The sequence below is a fragment of the Anabas testudineus genome, chromosome 13 (genome assembly GCF_900324465.2).
Source record: "Anabas testudineus chromosome 13, fAnaTes1.2, whole genome shotgun sequence".
Classification (NCBI taxonomy): domain Eukaryota; kingdom Metazoa; phylum Chordata; class Actinopteri; order Anabantiformes; family Anabantidae; genus Anabas; species Anabas testudineus.
The window spans coordinates 10,676,939-10,696,011 of NC_046622.1; the positions used below are offsets into that span (position 1 = coordinate 10,676,939).

Here is a 19,073-nt window from a genome sequence, read left to right on the forward strand (position 1 = left end):
ACTTCAAAGTCAGGCTCTGAATCTGGAGGATGTGTGAGTAAAGCTAACACAGCAGCCTCAACCTATTCCAAGTGAATTACAATCATTATTTCATTATGTTTGTTTAAAAACACCTCATCATTCATCTGTTGCTTTGAACATCAGAAAAAGTAGATTACTATGAACTCTATAAGACACATATTAGGGTAACACTCACAATTCAAACATATAAATGTTTTTTTATTCTCTCTTCACTGTAACAACACGACATCTTCTTCCACAAAAGTAGCATGGTGAATCTTCAATCTATCACTTTTCACACAACATTTCTCTTGTTTGTATTCTATTTTTATTTCCCATCTTTCCCTTCATAATTCTTTTTTTTTTCCTCTGTTGGTGGATTTTAGTAAAACTGACAGCAAGCCCACCCATACACCCACTGTTCCGGATCACACACACACACACACTCAGAGAAAACAGACAGCCACAGACGCCGTCTTATGCACAATCATGCACACAAACTCACAGACATGCTGACACATGTACACACGGAAATTAACAAGCTGTGATGTGTGTGTACGGACGCACACACACACACACACACAGCATCCAATGTGCTTTCAGACCTGCTCTCCCCTGTTGTTCACTCTTTCAGACACTGATCAGAGAAAAAACATTCCCCTTTATCCACGTACCTCGCTTTCAATGCAGCTCTGGTGGGCCGTAAAGTGCAACACACAGACTCAAGATCCCACAAACACAGCGTAAGAAACACCCACAGGACCTAATGCAAATGCTCAGCCCACACAAAAACAATTTAATCAGGCGTACACTGAGAACATAGCAATTTCCGCACACCATTTCATTTTTCACCTAATGGGAACACACAAATACAAACACGAGCTGCGGAAGTTTCAAATAAATCCCGTCTGCAGCTGGTGACTCATGTGTCACTGTATAAAAATTTGCATTGATCTCATCGCAAAATTAGGTGTGGGAGTAAGAGGCAGATTAATGGAGGAGGAGATTTAGTACAGAATCAATTAGTACCAAATTAAAAAGACTGCAGAGGTGAAAAGCAATGAACAACAGAGCTTTAGAGAGGTACGTGTGATGATCTCCAGGAAGAAATGAAGCGCAATTAGAGATGTGACCTGAAATGAGACTTAAAGCACGTGGCAGAGAAAGGAATAGGGGTACGGGAGGGAAAAAAGGAGGGAGGGAAGTTGGGATGTGAGAATTGCTGAGAGGCTGAGGCTGGATTAATGAATGGTGGGTAATAATGAGCAGGTAATGGAGCAAAGTAAAGACACGATGAGGAGGGACGACAGACGTTGTGTGTTTGTAGTCTTCTTTGACTGGTGTTTGACTTTTATCAGCTCTCAAGTGGACTACCCAAGTCATAACGGAGACTAAAGAGAATAGAGAACATGACACAATGACACAAATCACTGAGAGTAAAAATAACCGAGATATAAATAAATGCAATAGTTAATAGTAATGAAACTAAAAACACAAATCAACACAACAGTGTATGTACAGCTTCGGTGCCTGTCTGTGTGCATGCTAGTACACATTTCAGCAAAGGACTCAAACCCTAAATTCACTCCACCTGAGAGGTAGAGATTAGCTGCCATCTATTTTGAGCAGGACTTGGAATGAGCACAGAGCTGTCGACGGGAACGTCCGTCCACCTGACACTGCGGAACTGAAATTTCTCAAGCCTCTTAGTCTGGGATTGCTGTGTCAGTTTTTTGGGTTCATGTGAACATGATTTAAAAGCTTCATGCCCAAATAAATACTCCAAAGACAGCAATCATCAACTTTTCATACCTGAAAGATTCCAGCACAGCTCCATGGGAGGAACATCTCGCGACAGGTGATCATGACATGCTCAAAATGGCATAAATATACTGAAAAGTGGTTTTGTTTTGTGGATCGTCTGAGGCATCCGTGTTCAAAAATAAGGAAAATACTGTGCCGCCTCCAAAATAAGGATATGTAATCTTTTATATTACTATCTATGGTCACTATGGGCACAAGTAACAGTAGGAATTAAATAAATGCAGCATGACAAGGAGATTCAGCAATGTCCAGCTATTTTATATCTATCTAAAATGTTTTAATAGTCACATCAGACCACAATTTCTTCTAAATTCTCTTGAAAGATTTTTAATGTGTGCTATTAACACACAGATATGCGCACAGTGCTTTCTCTGGAGAAAGACTCATGAATCAAACATCTCTCTGCCTCCCAGCGCTTCTCTTCATGCTGTGTATACTGCATACAGTGAGGATTCATCTACTCAAAGGGACACATATGATACATACTCCACATTTACTGTACGCATACAGGGACATGAATACATTTTCAATGATGGAAAATTTAAATACTATCAACTTCTTATACGCTACTACCACTATTACTACTAATAATAATAACAATAATATGAATCATCCTCATCATAATACAATTAATCTGTTTTGTTTGGTTCAAATGTCATCTTGTGGCATGACTGCAGTGTACTGACTTGAATTTATGAAAATATTAAGAAATGCTGCTGTTATCCACCCACTCACATACCCAAAAATCTAACTTCATGCCCCCACACACCATCTTCTTGCAATAAAATGCACGCAGATATAAACACAGCATGGTGTCATGTACCATCAGAGAACATAGCACCATAACCAGACATTGCAGCACTGTTGCAGCACTACACAAGAGACCATTTGTATGACACCAGTCTTCCACAGGCTCTCTCTCAGGTCACACACACACTTAACTCAACTCAAGTTTCACAAAATACAGAGAGGACAAAGGAATTGGAAATAGGTTTCCTCTTCACTTGAGTGTTTGTGTGTATGCAGATCACAAGAGCTGTACCAAGCCTGCAACTCATCCAGGGTACTACTCCAGCTGGAGAGTTCTCACACAAAACAGCACACAGACACACACACACACACACACACATATACACTCATGCTTTTCTTTTCACTCATTTGGCTTCCAGTTGGCTGTTTTCAGAAAACAACAACATCACAAATACCATATGTGGTGTGTTTTTGCTCCAGAGGAAAGCCTTACCTCGGCTCCACCGCAGATCCTTTATACACCGGGGTGAACATCTCGCATTCAGTGGATGGTGCAGCATTAGCAGTAGACCAGCTGCCGAAGCAGGAGAGGCTGAGTGAATGTGTGAGAGAGAGAGGGTGGGGGGGAGGGAGTGCACATAGGGGGAGGATGCAGTGATAAAGCTCAGGGTAGGGCAGAATTATGAGAGACAGCGAGAAAATGTGAGTAAGAATAAGAGGTGGTGTTACCATGGAGAGGGCTACGCCTAAACTCCTTCAGAGCCTTTTAAGAAAGGAAACAGAGAAAAGGGAAAGGAAAGGTTGTGGTCAAGGCAGAAGAGACGGACTGAAGGATCAGAAGAGATACTCAATCTTAAAGGGAATTAATGAGGGAGGGAGGGCACATAAAAGTTCGAAGACCTTGACCCCGGGAAACACGAGCACACAACTCATCATTAATGGTGACAGCAGAAGCACAATGGCCTTGACACAGGGCAGATACAGATGCACTACCAGTCACAAGTTTGAACGCACCTTCTTCTTCAGTGTTTTTTTTTTTTTTTTTTAACATTGTACATTAATCAAGGCATCCAAACTGTGAAATAACACATATGGAAATAGGTGGTAAACAAAAATGTGTTGATGGACGTACAATATTTATATATTTACTGTAGATTGTCCAAAGAAACTAAAAATTACATTCAACCCACTCGAGGCATTATTTAATTATTAAGGAGTTAATTGGTTAAATTTCTTGCCTTCTTAATGTGCTTTAGTCCGTCAGTTGTACAGAGGATGGGTTGGAAGTCCGTAGCCCTTTTAGTGCCACTACCACTACATGTACTGTACAAATTCCTGTTATGATGACAAACTGACTCATCACTTTGGCAAATGAAGGTCAGTCAATCTAAAATATTTAAACGTATCTCTATTTCTTGCCTGTTGCCTGGCACATTGTTGTGGATCAATTTCTGTTCCCTATATAATTTGGTCATCAGTGTTTGAAGTAAAATCAGTTTGCACCTGCCTGTACCATGTCTGCATTTCAGTCGTCCACCCTGTGCTCCATACAACTGTGACACAAACATCCCTAATATATATGACCTATTATTATAGGGGGATTGTTTTATGTGGTAGAACAGACATCTTGAAGTCTCAGCTCTGGTAGTCCAGATTTGTTGTTACTGTGTTTTGAATTTGTTTGGCAGTGTGATCGTTGGGAGTAAATAAAACCCTACTCTCACCTCACAGGAGACTGCTAAAAGGGTTTCCAGCAAAGGTCACTGGTTCTGGTATTTGGCACACTTTTAAACTCAGAGAGAAATAGGCAGTGACACAAGCACAAAAAAACACACACTCACACACCTACGACGCCCAATGAACACCATGGGATCATAGGTGTCAGTTATTCAAGAAAGTGGATCCTCCATTGAAGTACAAAGGATAGTCAGATCATACACACACACACACACACACAGCATGCGATTTGTGATTGATGTGCAGCTCAGAGGCCACAGTGTTCCACTGATGGTCTAAATAAAATAGAAATAGAAAAAAAGAAAGCTCAGCCTCTCTAAACTATTTCTTATTGATCTGGTTTCCTGCCTGTGGCTCTAATAACACACATCACTTCTACAGAGAAAGACACAGAGGGAGGGAAGGACAGACAGCAGGTTTAATTAAGTCTTTTCCCTCTAATGGACAGGCCAAGGCAGACACAAGTGAGCCCACAGGTCCACGCTCAGGCAAAGCCACCGTCTCTGTGTCCTGACCCCCGTCACACACCCACAGATGAACACACCCACAGAGCAGAGTGCACTTCTTTTATTTGTTGTTTGTTTTTTTTTAAGGATGCGTCTTCTTTTCCTCTAATCTCCAGGCAGTTTAGTGCTCGGGGATCTTTTGTCAGCTCTAATTGGTCCTGCTGGTTGTGGTTGCCTTGGAAACCAGTTTAGAAAGTGTTGGTCGGAGGTCTGCCAAAGGTTTGGATAAGATTGTGTCTAGTGCATGTAATGCAGCTTTAATCATTTGAACACACAATAAACTTTTCTGAATATGCATTGAAGAACTCTAATTTAATTTAACTCTGCTTGTACAGTTAAAAGCGGGATTTATATTGTTTCAACCAGAGCAGCCTGGGTTAGTGTCGGTTCATGACAGCTGTTGTATACTGTCATAGTAACAAGTCCCCCACTAAATCTGTCTCTTTGAGCGTCAGTAACAAGCGATATGTCTGAGCTTTGTCAGGCTGTCAGTTGATGACACATGTCTTATGCTGGCAAAGCCAGAGCTTATGGATCCTTTTATATCTGGAGGAATTCAATTCAACCCTCGCCATAAATAAACCACCCCTAGAGCACCACAGTTGAGCATATGCTCCCCTTTATTTTGTGACACCAATGTACCGGATGTAAACTTCAAATCTTGATTATCACCATGTTGATCATAAAGGTCTATTTACTTTTTATTTGCCAATAAATATCAGCTAATCAACAGCTAATCCACTCTGACACATATCTTCTATTAACCTGTGGAAAAGCCTATATGTTGTGTAAAATTGGAAGCATTTATTTTTTCCTCATTTTATACCTACAAAACTGAGCCAATTGGTACCTAAATGCTGACATTGTTAAAATCATATCACGACTGTATATTCAGCCACAAACATCAAAGTAATGTAAACTATTAAACATTTCAAGCTGCCAGCTATTGTTTTGGCACAAATTTGAAATATGTTGAAGCCAATTTATATCTACCTCAGAAACATACATCCTTTTTGACCTAATGTTTTTACGGATTTCTGATATAAACTTTGCTGGAGTAGCGTCTGTACTAACTTCTGCATTCGCTTCAGTGTGTTTTGACCTTGTGTTGGCGAGAACAGACCTCAGCAGACTGGCCACTGCCTCATCCAAGCTGTGATACCAGAGATGCTATACTGCCTGCGCTCCCAATGAAGTACCACAGATGATCATATATTACATTAACACAATATTCCATCAACAAGATACATCACAGAGTATTTATTTGCCCAGACTTAAATTAGTTTTGCATTAACAGGGACAATGTACAAAAAACCCTGAATATTCTCTTACCTGGAGTAGGCCAAGTTAAGAGCATCCAGCAAGTCTGTTAAAAGCTGCCATGACACAACTCACTGGCTGCCGCTTTTTGTGTTTGTGTGTGTGTGTGTGTGTGTGTTTTAAGTATACTGCCACAGTGGTGGTGTGTACTGGACATTATATTGTAGGGTGTCTTAACTATTCTGACTTCCTCGTGTGTGTAACCCCCTCTCTACATTATGCCATCTGACCACACATGATACTGTGATGTTGTGCACTGTGTTAACTATCAAATATATCACATTGATTTTTATGAAACACGTTTCCCCCAGATTCACTGTGTTAATATCCTTACTTCAGGTTATCTTACACAGACAAAAATGGTGTGAATTATGTCTCAGAGACCCAGAATGTCAGATTTGGTCTGTGAACACACTCACAGAGGGTGAGAGGTTTGATTTAATGTCTCAGTGTACTTTGAATTTTGATGAGTCACGTAGAGAGCAGGAACATGTGAGCAGCACAAAACAAAGGTCCCCTGCATAAAAAGGGCACACTAATGTTAAACAGTATGGAGTCACTAAAGAGCCTGGGTCCAAACAGCTATTTAGGCCAAACAAATGCAAAGAGGTAGCAGAAAAATAAAGGTTATGTCGGTGGAAAGATGATGAGTTCCTGATTATAAGAAACCAGAGTTTTACATTTCCTTCAACAATACACACCAATACAAAAAAAATACTTTCTCATTCAAACATTTTACAGTGTTTGGCATAATATTAAATGTAATTCATTTAAATAAAATGCATTTAAAAAGATAACAGATAAACTGTGACAGTGTGTGTTTACAGTATAATCATCAAATTACACAATTACACAAATGTGCAATATTCCCTCAGCTCTTCTGGGGATAGATTTAACAATGTTTGACTGCTGCATGGCACAAACCAAAAATGACAACCAAGGGGCCCTCTAGTGGTTCAAAATGGTCTTGTCTGGTGTTTCAGCCTACCAACGTGATGAATGGCCCAAAAACGTTCAATATATGAAGGACTGTGTATAGATAGATTCATAGCCAGATGTAACCGCCTTTTAACATCTGTATTGAAACCATGATGCTAAATCAGGTTAACACTTTGTGCTTCAGATTGTAGGGGTTGTTCACACGTCACATTAAAAATGTGAATGTTTTTATTTTGTTCCATATATTAGCTTATTTCTCCTGTTAAAGTAAGAAAATAGTAACCTACAATGCAGGTTTTGGTTTTACACCTCCTCGCTAGTCTTTCCCAGTGCAGCAGCCAGAGCTTCATCTATCAGCCAGCAACTAGACACCTAATAGAGGGCGGCCATCCAAGCAAAGCGATCTGTGGAAAAAGAGCATATGCAAATAAAATTAATTGAACATTTAAAATAATGTTACAATTTTATTGCATTTGGTCTCAGTTCCTCCTGCATTAGCATACATATCCTAAACAACCTACAAAGTCTCTTCCATGGTCGTGTCACTGTACTCCACATTCTTACTACCTTCCATTAAATTACTGAATTGAAATAAACAGGAGGTCAGGCGGCAAGTCACTGTGTGGTGCTACCAACTTCAGATTTCACCGTCAGGCCAATTGTTTACAAAAAAACAAAGTCGTACTAAAATATGTTACCAACATAATTCATTTCAAAATGCTGAACAGAATCCAGGGTCTCACAGAATCAATCAGCATCACGTGTTTTTCTAGAGATACACATTGGCATGGAGTTAAATCAAAGAATGAAAGATGTTGTGATATCTCATGAGAATGTGTTCAAAGCTGAATCTAAAACTGTAGATAGCAGCCCTTTGGTAAATTCTATAGACGCAGATGCAAAATTGCTGCTCTCAGCTGGCTGAAGATCAGTTACTGCTTTTCAAGGACTTTTCAGCTGGCTGTCTGCAGCCCTGATTCTCTTGGTTCCGGGTAGGAGGAGTAAATGTTCTGAAATAACCACACATTAATAAAATTCAAGACCAACACCAGAAAGGGGGGGGGGGGGGGGGGGGCGCTTTTTCTTTAGTTTCTTACAGTACAGGACACTGTAAAGAAAATGAACATAGTTGTTGAACTGCAATTGTCCCCACTCTAGTTATCATTGACATAATAAAACAACCTCCAGTAAAGTTTTGAACCTTGAATTGTCAGTTTAAGTGAAGCAACAGTTTGTGCAGGGCTGCTGAGAGTAACACTAAATGCTGTAGCCTTGACATAAATGTTATTTAAACGTGTATTAAAAAAAGGAGCCAAAAGAAAAAAAATAAAATAAAATAAATAAATAAATAAATAAATAAATAAATAAATACCAGACACAGCAGCTCAATACTGGGTGGGGAGGGGGCTTTTTTTTTTGTTTTTGTTTTTTTTTTTAAATATAAATGATATTGTGAAAAGCATCCATCACATCATCATTCATTAAGTCATTAAGTTATTTAAACATCTTTGACAGAATATCACAGGACACAATTTGAAAAGACACTTTACAGAGAAACAGGTAAAGGCCATGTTTAATAAGAAAAAGTCAAATGAATAAGTGCAGTTTGAGTAGAAAATAGGAAAATATCCCTGTGCTGCATCTTGACTGAGAAAACACTAATGAATTTAAGTCATATTATTGATTACAAATTAAAAATTATGATTTAACCATTTTATTACTAAGACAATCACAAATCTAACTTTGTTTAACCAAAAAGCTTTACTTATCAACCCAAGGAACAAACATTACCAAATTTAAATATTAAAACAATTACATAATTGAGACAATGTTGCATTAGAAGTTAAAATACTGAACAAATGTGAGCGCAAAAGTGACAACTAAAAGAGACCCGGTAAAAAGAAACAGTGGAGAACAAGCAAAATGCAGGTGATATACAAACTAACCCACAGACCAAAATACAAAGTAACAACAGAATCCACTGCTCTAATGTAGACAAAATATAAACTAATATATTCACCAGAAATATGAAATACCAACAAAATATCACTAGAAAAGGCAGTGAAACAACTCACGTAAGTCCGAAAAACAAATGCAAGGTCCGGGGTGCAGCAAAGCAGTGAATCCATGTAACAAGCTGTGTAACTCCTTGTACAAGTCCATGTGCAATTCATTGTAAAACAAACCAGCAACAAGCTGTGGATTGAGGGGAGCTAAAAAGAAAAAGGTGAACACAGGTGGAATTGGTTTGTAATCAGGGCGGAGGAGAGCAGAGAGTGAGACAGTCCAAATGTGGGGGCAACAGGAAGCAGAGCCACAGGACTGAGACCAGGTGAAAAACAGGAAGGAGACAGAAACAAAACCAACCCAGCCGGGATGAGGCAGAAATCTTAACAATTATATTGTTATTATTATTATTATTATTATTGTTTGATACAAAAAGAAAATGGCAGGGTAAACGTTATACACTATACAGTAAATATAGAGTGAGAATTCATTCATTATTGAGGGATGGATAAAGTGAAGTGCAAATATGTGAGGAAAAATTTGATCAAAACAGTCGTTGGCTATACAAACAACAAAAAGTAATAATGTATGATAAAAGTAAATTGTAGAGAAAATGAGGTGTAGCATCGACAGAGTACAAAAGCTTCCGTGTACGATCCTGAAGGAGCAGTTTAACAAGAACCTCAGTATCCCAGGGCGCCTTTCCACACATCGCACCCTAACAGAGCATTCCCAGCTTCCACACACTCTGTCACACATGGCACTGAGAAAGAAAAAAGAAAGCAAGGCTGAATATAGCTGATTGTAATCAGTACATGTTGTTAAAAACAGATCAGCATGTACCAAAATGCTGGTTACCATTTTGAGCTTGGAGCCATGACACTGCCTTCATAGCCAGAAGCTCCCACTCCTCCTTAGCATCTGTCTTGAAACCATGAAGCCAGATCAGCGCCAGAATGGTGGCCCACATTTCCTGGTTGACCTAATTCACCAGATTAATAAAATGCTGACACTGAGGCCAATTTTACAAATTTCATCACACATTGCCCTTACACTGTGATGAGATTAGATAATGAAAAATGAGAATATTACATTAATTTTATATCCATATTTGTTTCAGGCTGTTTCATATATTTAATTCATTATTAAGATAAATTTCATGGTTTAATTTGACCGTAACGCACCGATGTAGGCTTTGCATTTTCCACCTCCTCACTGGTCTTTCCCAGTACAGCAGCTAAAGCTGGATTTAGCAGCCAGCAGCCAAATACCTCCTGCAAGGAAACCAGCTGTAAGAAAGGGTCTGTGAATAGCTGCTTGGTCTCAGTCCTTGAGTCCTCACATTTGGGTGTTTCTGAAAAGACAATCACAAGAGGAGATTCAAATTACACTGCAGCTTTTGGAAGCAGATAATTACTAATCATATAAAAAGAAAAATCCCCACACATCTATATGTCTACATGCAGTGGCCAATTCCACCAAAAAGTCCTGCTTTCCAATTTCATCTTATGTTTGCTAATGCAGGTTTAAAATGCTAACTGATCCTTTTACAATTATGGTACCATAGCTGGAAACTTCAGTCAAGGAAGCAATAACACTGACTATGTTTAGACCAATTGAGTATGCGAAGCATCATGGATTTGATTACATTTGATTACAGACAAAAATAGACCAGATAAGACAGAAACAACAATATAAAACTTTCTTCTGATAATTGCCTGAGCAGCACAAATTGGCTAAAACCTAAAAAGAGCTGGCAGCTTCATTAAATAGTGCCTGAAAAAGACCAGTTACAACATCAACAGTGACACAAATACACATTTCTGAAGTGCTTCAGTAGGCAAGGTGTGAAATCTCTTTAGATTACCTCAACAAAATTCCATCTACAATGTCCAAGGTCTAGAAGGCTTTAATTGGTGCAAATGTAGGCTTCTTATTCTTCAATAGCAAGTATGAAGGACACAGTATTATGTATTAAGTAAAAATCATTACTTCTAAATTTTTCCATGAATACTTTTACTAATCATTCAAACTCATTTTATGTACATTTTCATTAAAAACTTGGAAATTTCTAAGTGACGTCAAACTTTTGAATGCTAGTTAACACGGTAACTAGCTCATCGTCCACAAATCCATCAGTGAGGCTGAGTAAAAAAAAGATGTTCCCTTACCAGTGCTTTGAGGTGGGGTACTCTGCCCAGCCTTAAAGAAGCTGCCAATTCCACTGAAAACTGTTAAAAAGGAAGAGATTTAAAGAAATTAAATCAGCTTGAACCTATATTTATCTGACAGAAGTACAATGGAAAAATATTATTTTCACTGATAAGCATAATTGTATTTTACTAATTTTAATATTTGATATATAATCAAAAAGTCACTAAAGTGGTCAGGTAATATCAAATTTATACTGTATAGAGACAGATATCGCTATGTTTAAAGCTAAATGTTATTAGCCGATATAATTATAATCTAATTATCTATTAAAGAATGGATGGCCTTCTTTCTTAGCATTGAAGATTTAGGTTCCCACCACTTTTGTTGACACCCAATACAATAAAGGAGAGTGGACTTATTTCTGCTGCTGTGTTGGGCCTGTGTGCAGTCCTCTCTGAAATATTGTCCAAGATAATCTGGATAGCCTTCCTGATTGCATCTTTCATTTGTAAAATGTGTTTTCTAAATGTTAGGATCTAAAGACAGATGATGTCATAACAGATATAAAGTCCCATGAGGCAAATGTGTGACTTTTGACATTGAGTGACATAAATATAATCTGATGATTGCTATTAAAGCAGGGAACTCAGTCATTCAGTCAGAAGATTTAAGTTATGATTGCATTAGCTAGTTAACATCCATTGGTATATTTTAAGATATTTTAAGATGTTTTTAGCATTGTCACATGATCTAAAAAATGAGGAAATGCATTACCTGCTTTTAGTTTCTTCTTTACAGTGATTCCTAAAAAAGATAAATAAATACATTTTGTAAATATTATTTTAAAATATTATCATAAACAAGAATTATATTTAACTAAAACTTGCAGTTTGCATTTAGAAAGGGCAATCAGGTTAGATTAAAAGAGATAACCATTCTTTGATGATATCCAATAGGTCCCAAGAATGAATTAATGAATCTGCCTTCAGAAGCCTTCAACCTTAAACTAAGATCCTAAACCTTGCACAACCCTAACATTACCCCTCACCATAGCACAACCCTAAGCCTGATTTTAAACCTAGTACAGCCCTAACTCTAGCAAAATGTACCCCAGGGTGGGTGGTTCGATTCCTGGTTCCCCTCTGATTTCTGGCCACATCCCAAAGTAACCCTGGACAAGACCAAGACACTGAATACTGAACTTAAAGACATTAACTGTTATACTGAACTGCCTGCTGCCAAACACATAGTATGTAATCACCCATATGAGGATGGGTTCCCTGTTGAGTCTGGTTCCTCTCAAGATTTTTTCCTGTTGCCTTCTCAGGGAGCTTTTCCTTGCCACTGTCGCCCCCGGCTTGCTCATCAGGGACAATTTGATTATTATGATTCATACACATTCACTGTTCATGTAAATGTCCATAATTTCTTGCTTGTGTAAAGCTGCTGTTGTAAAAAGTCAATTGAATTGAATTGAACCCTTGGGGCCTTAAGGTGGCTTCATTTCCACAAAGAATTTCAATTTCAATAAGAATCAATTATTGATAATATTACTAGCACGCTGTCTGACATGTTTAGATCAGGTTCTCAACCCTGGTCCTCGAGAGCCAGTGTCCTGCTTGTTTTCCTGCTATCTCTGCCCTTTCCCCTGTTGATTATCTGGATCAGGTATGTTCAGCCAATCTGAAGGTTTAAATTCAGGGACAGTTGGAAAACATCCAGGGTTGGCTAGCCATGGTTTACACATTGGCTGCAGACAAAGTAACTCATACAAGCATGGCATAAATAAAAGAAATGCAGATATACTATATTGTTGTGTGGACAGAAAAATGTAAGCTATCTTCAAATAACAGCTTTTACTACATACCATTATTGTTACAGCTTGGACCACTGTAATTGTCTAGATCATATTGACGCAAGTACTGCCCTTTCAGACAAAAGAGAAAAAGAGTGAAACATTAAATTCAGAGTAGTTATAGCAGTTGTCTTTAAAGCATTTGTTCAGTATTTCACCATTCAGTAGCCCTCAGAAGCTCCTATTTCATTGCTCCAGTCAATCATGTCTGACAACTGTGTCACTGGTGTCAAGAGGAAGAGTTAGCAGACCACAACTGTCATCATTTAGTGTTTTAAAATTTGGTTATTATAATTTTTTTTTTTTTTTTTTTTAGTTATTTAAAAAATGTTAAAAAGAATATCATTTTTATTTAAATAATTTCACACCACTAGATGCAAAAACACCTGCAAATGAGATTAATGACAAAGCATGTTTAATTTAAAATTGTAAAAGGCAAACGTCACCTCTTAATTAGCATTAGCAAGACTCCAGAGTACTAATGCAAATTTTTTTTTTAAGGTGATTAGTGTCTGCAGACATGTTTTGTTCGTGAGCTATGTCAGTGCAAACATCGGTCAATACCATTTAATTAGAAGCGTAAAAGAAAAAGTGATCCAATTTAATCAGCCATTAATAAGTTGGTCAACCACTAGCTATGATTGCAGCTTTTAGATAGTGAACAACAACTTCAACCAAAAAAGCTCTTTAGACTAGGACTTACTCGTACATCTGCACAGCAGTGGTCCTTGAACCTCTTTACCATCACTTTTGTTGACACCAACGAAGGCAGTGAAGGAGCTGCTCACTCCTGATTGGACACTGAGCTCCACCACCTTCTCCTTCACCCCCCCATCTTGCTGTCCTCTGTGCTCTCTCTCCTCAATCTCCAGGGAGCGAATCAAAGTCAGTGTACCCAACCTGTGAACTGTTAACCTGCAGACAGGACGGAGGTGTAAATCTTTAAAATGCAGCACAAGTTAAACCTGCAAGGCTAGGATGTTAATAGCCCCAACTTATTTTACATTTCTTACCAACTGCATTTAATGAGTTGAATAAACTCTTGCTGGTTTAAGAAATAGTTTGTTTTTCATTTATGCTAAATTTCAAGGAGTTGATAGTCAGAGTGAAGGATAGAAGAAGGATCATTTCAGGTATCTTCATACATAGATGTGATAATAAAAACTGGCTTTACCCAGTGTCCTCTGTAGATTTGAGACTGAAGTGGAGCTGGTTCTGAGATGGATGACCTGCTGGGTGGTACTTTATTGTCACACAACCCTCAGCTGCCTCTGAACTCTGAGAGATTGTAAGAAATCTGTTTAATATATGCAAAGGGGAAATTTAAAAATAATTTTAAGCTTTATTTCATGTTTCAACTCAGCTGTTTCTTTTCCTTCTGTTTCTGCTTTCAAATGTATCTTGCCTATTATGGAAATTAACATGATTTAAAAATATTAATATTATGTTTTAATGTAATTTACTTAAATACACAATTATTTTTACATAAAAGGTATTACTAAAATGTGTGATACAGTGGTGTAATATTTACAGCAGTGTCAAAAATATGGCACATGTCTGATGCTTCTACCTGTCCAGTGAGCTGGGCATAAATCACTGTCCTCTGACCATGGAAAATTGTTGTGATAGGTGGCGAGAGAACAGTGGCAGACACTCCTTTTGGTAAATCCCATGTGACTGAAATGTCCTCCACAGATGGGTTCAGAGCTAATCGCAGAGACTGCATCACCTGTTGAGTAACAGTTCACAAAGCCTTTCCAAACAGAGTTTATACATTTTTCGATTGCCATCTGGAAGCACAGAGGAGTCTATTCAAATACAAAATGGTTGTTACTCTGTTTAATGTCTTACTCTGGCTTTCATCTTGTTAGTTCTGGTGATGAACTGAGCATGACCTCTGCCCTCCTTGGCCAAACCATTGATAAGAGCACTGCTGGCCCCTTCCCCAATTCCAAAGGAGAAACACCTAGAGTGCAACAGCTTTGTTTATAACACACACACACACACACACACACACACACAGTGGGAACACTTTGTCTGTACGTCCTGTAGTTTCACCTGTGGGATGCTGAATTCTTCTTCACCAGTTTTAGAACTTGTTTCGTATTTTCCACTTGCCCATCAGTAAAGACAAATAGCTATAGAGGAGAAACACAAAGAGATAAGCAGCATGTATCTATGTACTGTGAGAGCAGTCAAGTTTAATTATTATAAGTATTTAATTTACAGGAAAGATATAGTTGTCGAATGTGCATAAGCACTACATGTGTGAGTTGATGAAAAAGAATACAATGTACAACCGATCTACCATATTTTCAGTGTGTGTGCATGTGGATCTGTGGGTGCATTACTTGTCTTGGCTGATTGGGAATGCAGGGCTGGCTGTAAATGTGTTTGAGGGGCTTAAGGATCTCAGTTCCTCTCAAATTAGCCGTCATCTCCTCAACTATCTTCAAAGCCTTTTCCATGTTCTTCTGGCTGTACTCTACACTTTTACTGCAATCAAACAAAGGCTATAATACTTACATTAGTGCAAACATTCAAGCATAAATGACTAAGACAGGAACAAATTCCTTGGACTACTAAGAGAGAGACTAACGGGAAGATGAGTTTATATTCTGATCCAAAACTGTAAATGTTGAAATAGCAGCCCACTGGTAAACTCTTCAACAGGAGCAGTAAAGTGTCCTATGAGAAAGAGATAAAAGTTAGTGAGGCCAGTTGTGTGAGAGGGACACAAAGTATTGTATGGAGTAAACACTTTAATACCTTGGCATTGCCAATTCGAGTCTCTTTTCGGTTCAAGTAATATAAAGGGCGACACATGCTCCCAGATCGATCCAGTAAGAAAATAAATTCTCCACATGAGGCGACTGAAGACATCACAGACTGAGGGAACTCAGGATAGAGAGTCACCATCACTACTGGATCAGCCATCAGAGTGCCTGAAACACAGCAGAAAGACAGGCTAATACAAACTAATAACAACTAATATGGTTTTGTATCCCAACACATCTAACTAATCAGTTCCTTACTCCACATACAGGTTTATTTTAAGTCATTACGTCAGTTGGAAATAGCTGCATTTCTTAACAACTTTGATAATTTCACCACTCACCAGTCTTGGCAGAGGCCTGTCCTGCCTCTACCACAGCAGTGGGCTGGTGGGCATCTTTGTAATAAATCAGCAGTTCAACATCTCTGTTAAACTTGTATCCTGCAGCCAACCTCACCTGTGGTTCATTAAAAAATGAAATTATATATTTTATTTTCATTGAGGAACAACCACATGCAGCAGACACATTATCAGTCGACCTACCGTGGCCTGGGTTTTCTCTGCATTGAGGTACTGGAGAGGATCCAGAGAACAGCTGGACTCTACTTTAGAGATTGGACGAGGAGACGACACTCGAGCAGAGAAAGACAGACTGTAGGGAACCAGAGAGGCTGGAACAGACGTCACCTGGACACTGGCACCTTCACTTCCTGGAAACAAGATCAGACGTGTTAGAAATTAAAATGAAAAAAGGATAAAATCATTTATTCTCTTTTGTAGGGTTTCAAATAAATCTCAACCTAATTTCATCCTGAACTTAACAGAGCCAAAGCTTGTAATGTGCAACTTCTGATGCAGGTCACTTAGTATAAGTAATTATTTCACTTCCGTTAAAATTAAAACAATTTCTGTGAAGAGATGTGTGGTGCACGATGTTTAAAGGTTCCTGATAAATGTATTGGTTTGTTCTCCTACCCTGAGGTTGGTATCGAGGGTTGAGCACAGCAGGGAGACAAAACCTCAGTCCGCCATCAGCCTGCACAGTCAGCTCAGTGACATACTCCAGCCTGATGGAGGCGCTCTCTCCTGGAGGAAGACTCCCCACACTCAGAGAAAATATATCTGGACTCTGGTCACTCTCCGCCAATAGAAAGGCCTGCTGACCGGAGCTCAGTGCATCATCATAGTTCACATAAGCCTGGAATACAGATGACACAAGTGAGGAAAGGCCATTGTGCTTACTGTGTCTTTACTGTTTAACTGATCTTCTTTACTGCTCAGCTCACCTGCTGTTTCTCCTTCACCTCAGCTACAATCTGTGTTTGTCCAATGACAGCACTGAAATGACAAACAGCAGCATCTCCAGGTAGAGGTAAGACAAAAACTGCCTCTATTGGTTTGTCCTCCTTGTTTTCATAGAGCAGAGTGGAGACCACTGTAGCCACATGGTCCCTGACCTCCAGCTCCACCTCAATGCTCTTCAGGGGAACTGAACAAGAAACAGCATAGTCTTTTGATTACACATAAAAATACAAATGGTTTATGTCCCTTCCCTTTTCTATACGCATGCAATTTGAAACAGACAAGCTTGATCGCTGCTTCCTTGTGCCCCAACTACATACTGTGGTACTCAACTGTCACAATTACATTCCTCATTCAAGAAGATTTATCCAATCTGCCTCTTTTCTATATTGGTCTTGAAACTTAGGAAAACAAATACAAAGAGTATAATGTAAGCAAATTAAGAAACCAATTTTACATCACAGGTAAAGGTACATTTAGGAAAATGCTGCTGCTATCCCAATGCCTAGCTTGACTTCCAGTTGCCTGCTTTTATTTTGTAATTCAATTTCCTGTCCTGGCTCTTCCTCAATTCTCTGAATCAGGTTTATCACACTCTCCCTCTCTCTCAGGATTTTGCTCCTGGTCTAATTATCTATTTCTTCATTAGACCTCATAGCTGCTGCAAATACAGAAACTTAAACACATATCTGAATCATGTAAACACTTTAGTAGGCAATGCTAAATACTGCTATTCACTTGCAGTCCCTGCTAATCATAATTCCATTTACCTGCCATCTACCTGGTCATCCCACCTGTGAGGAGTTAAACTCCTGCCAGTCACTACTCCACCATCTCCACTCACTTTCTAAGCTGTCACTTTTGCATCACCTGTGGAAATAACTAAGACTTTGCTGCAGGGAGTTGCCTTGTGTCTGCTTGTGGGACCTCTTGGGTTCCTGTATTTGTATCTGTCTGCAGTTGTTTTCACTTTGGTGTTAAATGCTAAAAACTCTTTACCTGGTTCATTTGGGGCAGTTAATAGGCCGTAGAAGCTCATCTTGTTACCTATTGTAACAGAAAACAAAGATTTGCATTTGCAATTTAGCATTATCTTTGGAAATGTCATGAAATATTTTCATGTACATATAATGTTACAGTGTTTGACTATGACAGTGGTATGAAACATCAAACCAAGTAACGAGTTATTATCTATGATTAATATTTAATATTTACAATAACTATTATTTATTTAACATATAAAAAACATAGCATAAGTAAATTTGTGTCTCTCACTTCATCCTAGAGAACATGAATCTACCGTAATACAGGTAGAAAATCAACAAAGCGATTCGGCTGCGGCCGTAATATGATGAGTAAGGGCGCACGTTAAATAAAAATCTTAACAATTGCATTTATAGAGAGAGCATAAGTACTTGTAGTAATCGTATTACAGAGGATTGCTTTTACAAGCTGTAGACAACTAGTAAAGTTTAGCTCCTCTTATCCCAGCAGCAGATGGAGAGGGAAGTGCACACAGCCTCCATGCACATTTCCAGTCATCCCTCACAGCCAGTTTTATTGCGCACTATGAACGTTTTGTTTGTTCATTATCTGACCAAACAGAATACTATGCACACAGCACGTTAACACTGTGGGGATTTTGTTTTAAGCTCTACACCTTTATATCTTTTTTTCTGCTGCGTTTAAGAGTCATGTTCGGCTGAAATACAAGGAAAACGCTGCCTACCTTTAGAAGAAAAGGGTTGAAGTGTCTGAGACAACTGGTAGTTTCCTCTGGCAGTTATCCAACCAGTAGAGAGAGAGGGAGATGCACCTGTGACAATAACTGGAAGTCCTCAGTCACGCCTGGGAATGATTTGATTAAAGCAGCGAGGGGGTGGACTCTACACTGGCTTTACTG

The 19,073-nt window shown here is 38.8% G+C and overlaps 1 pseudogene; it reads right to left on the minus strand.

Moving 5' to 3' along the window:
* Positions 1 to 9,581: 9,581 nt before the first annotated feature.
* LOC113148406 lies at positions 9,582 to 19,062 on the minus strand (annotated as a pseudogene).
* Between the last annotated feature and the right edge of the window lie 11 nt (positions 19,063 to 19,073).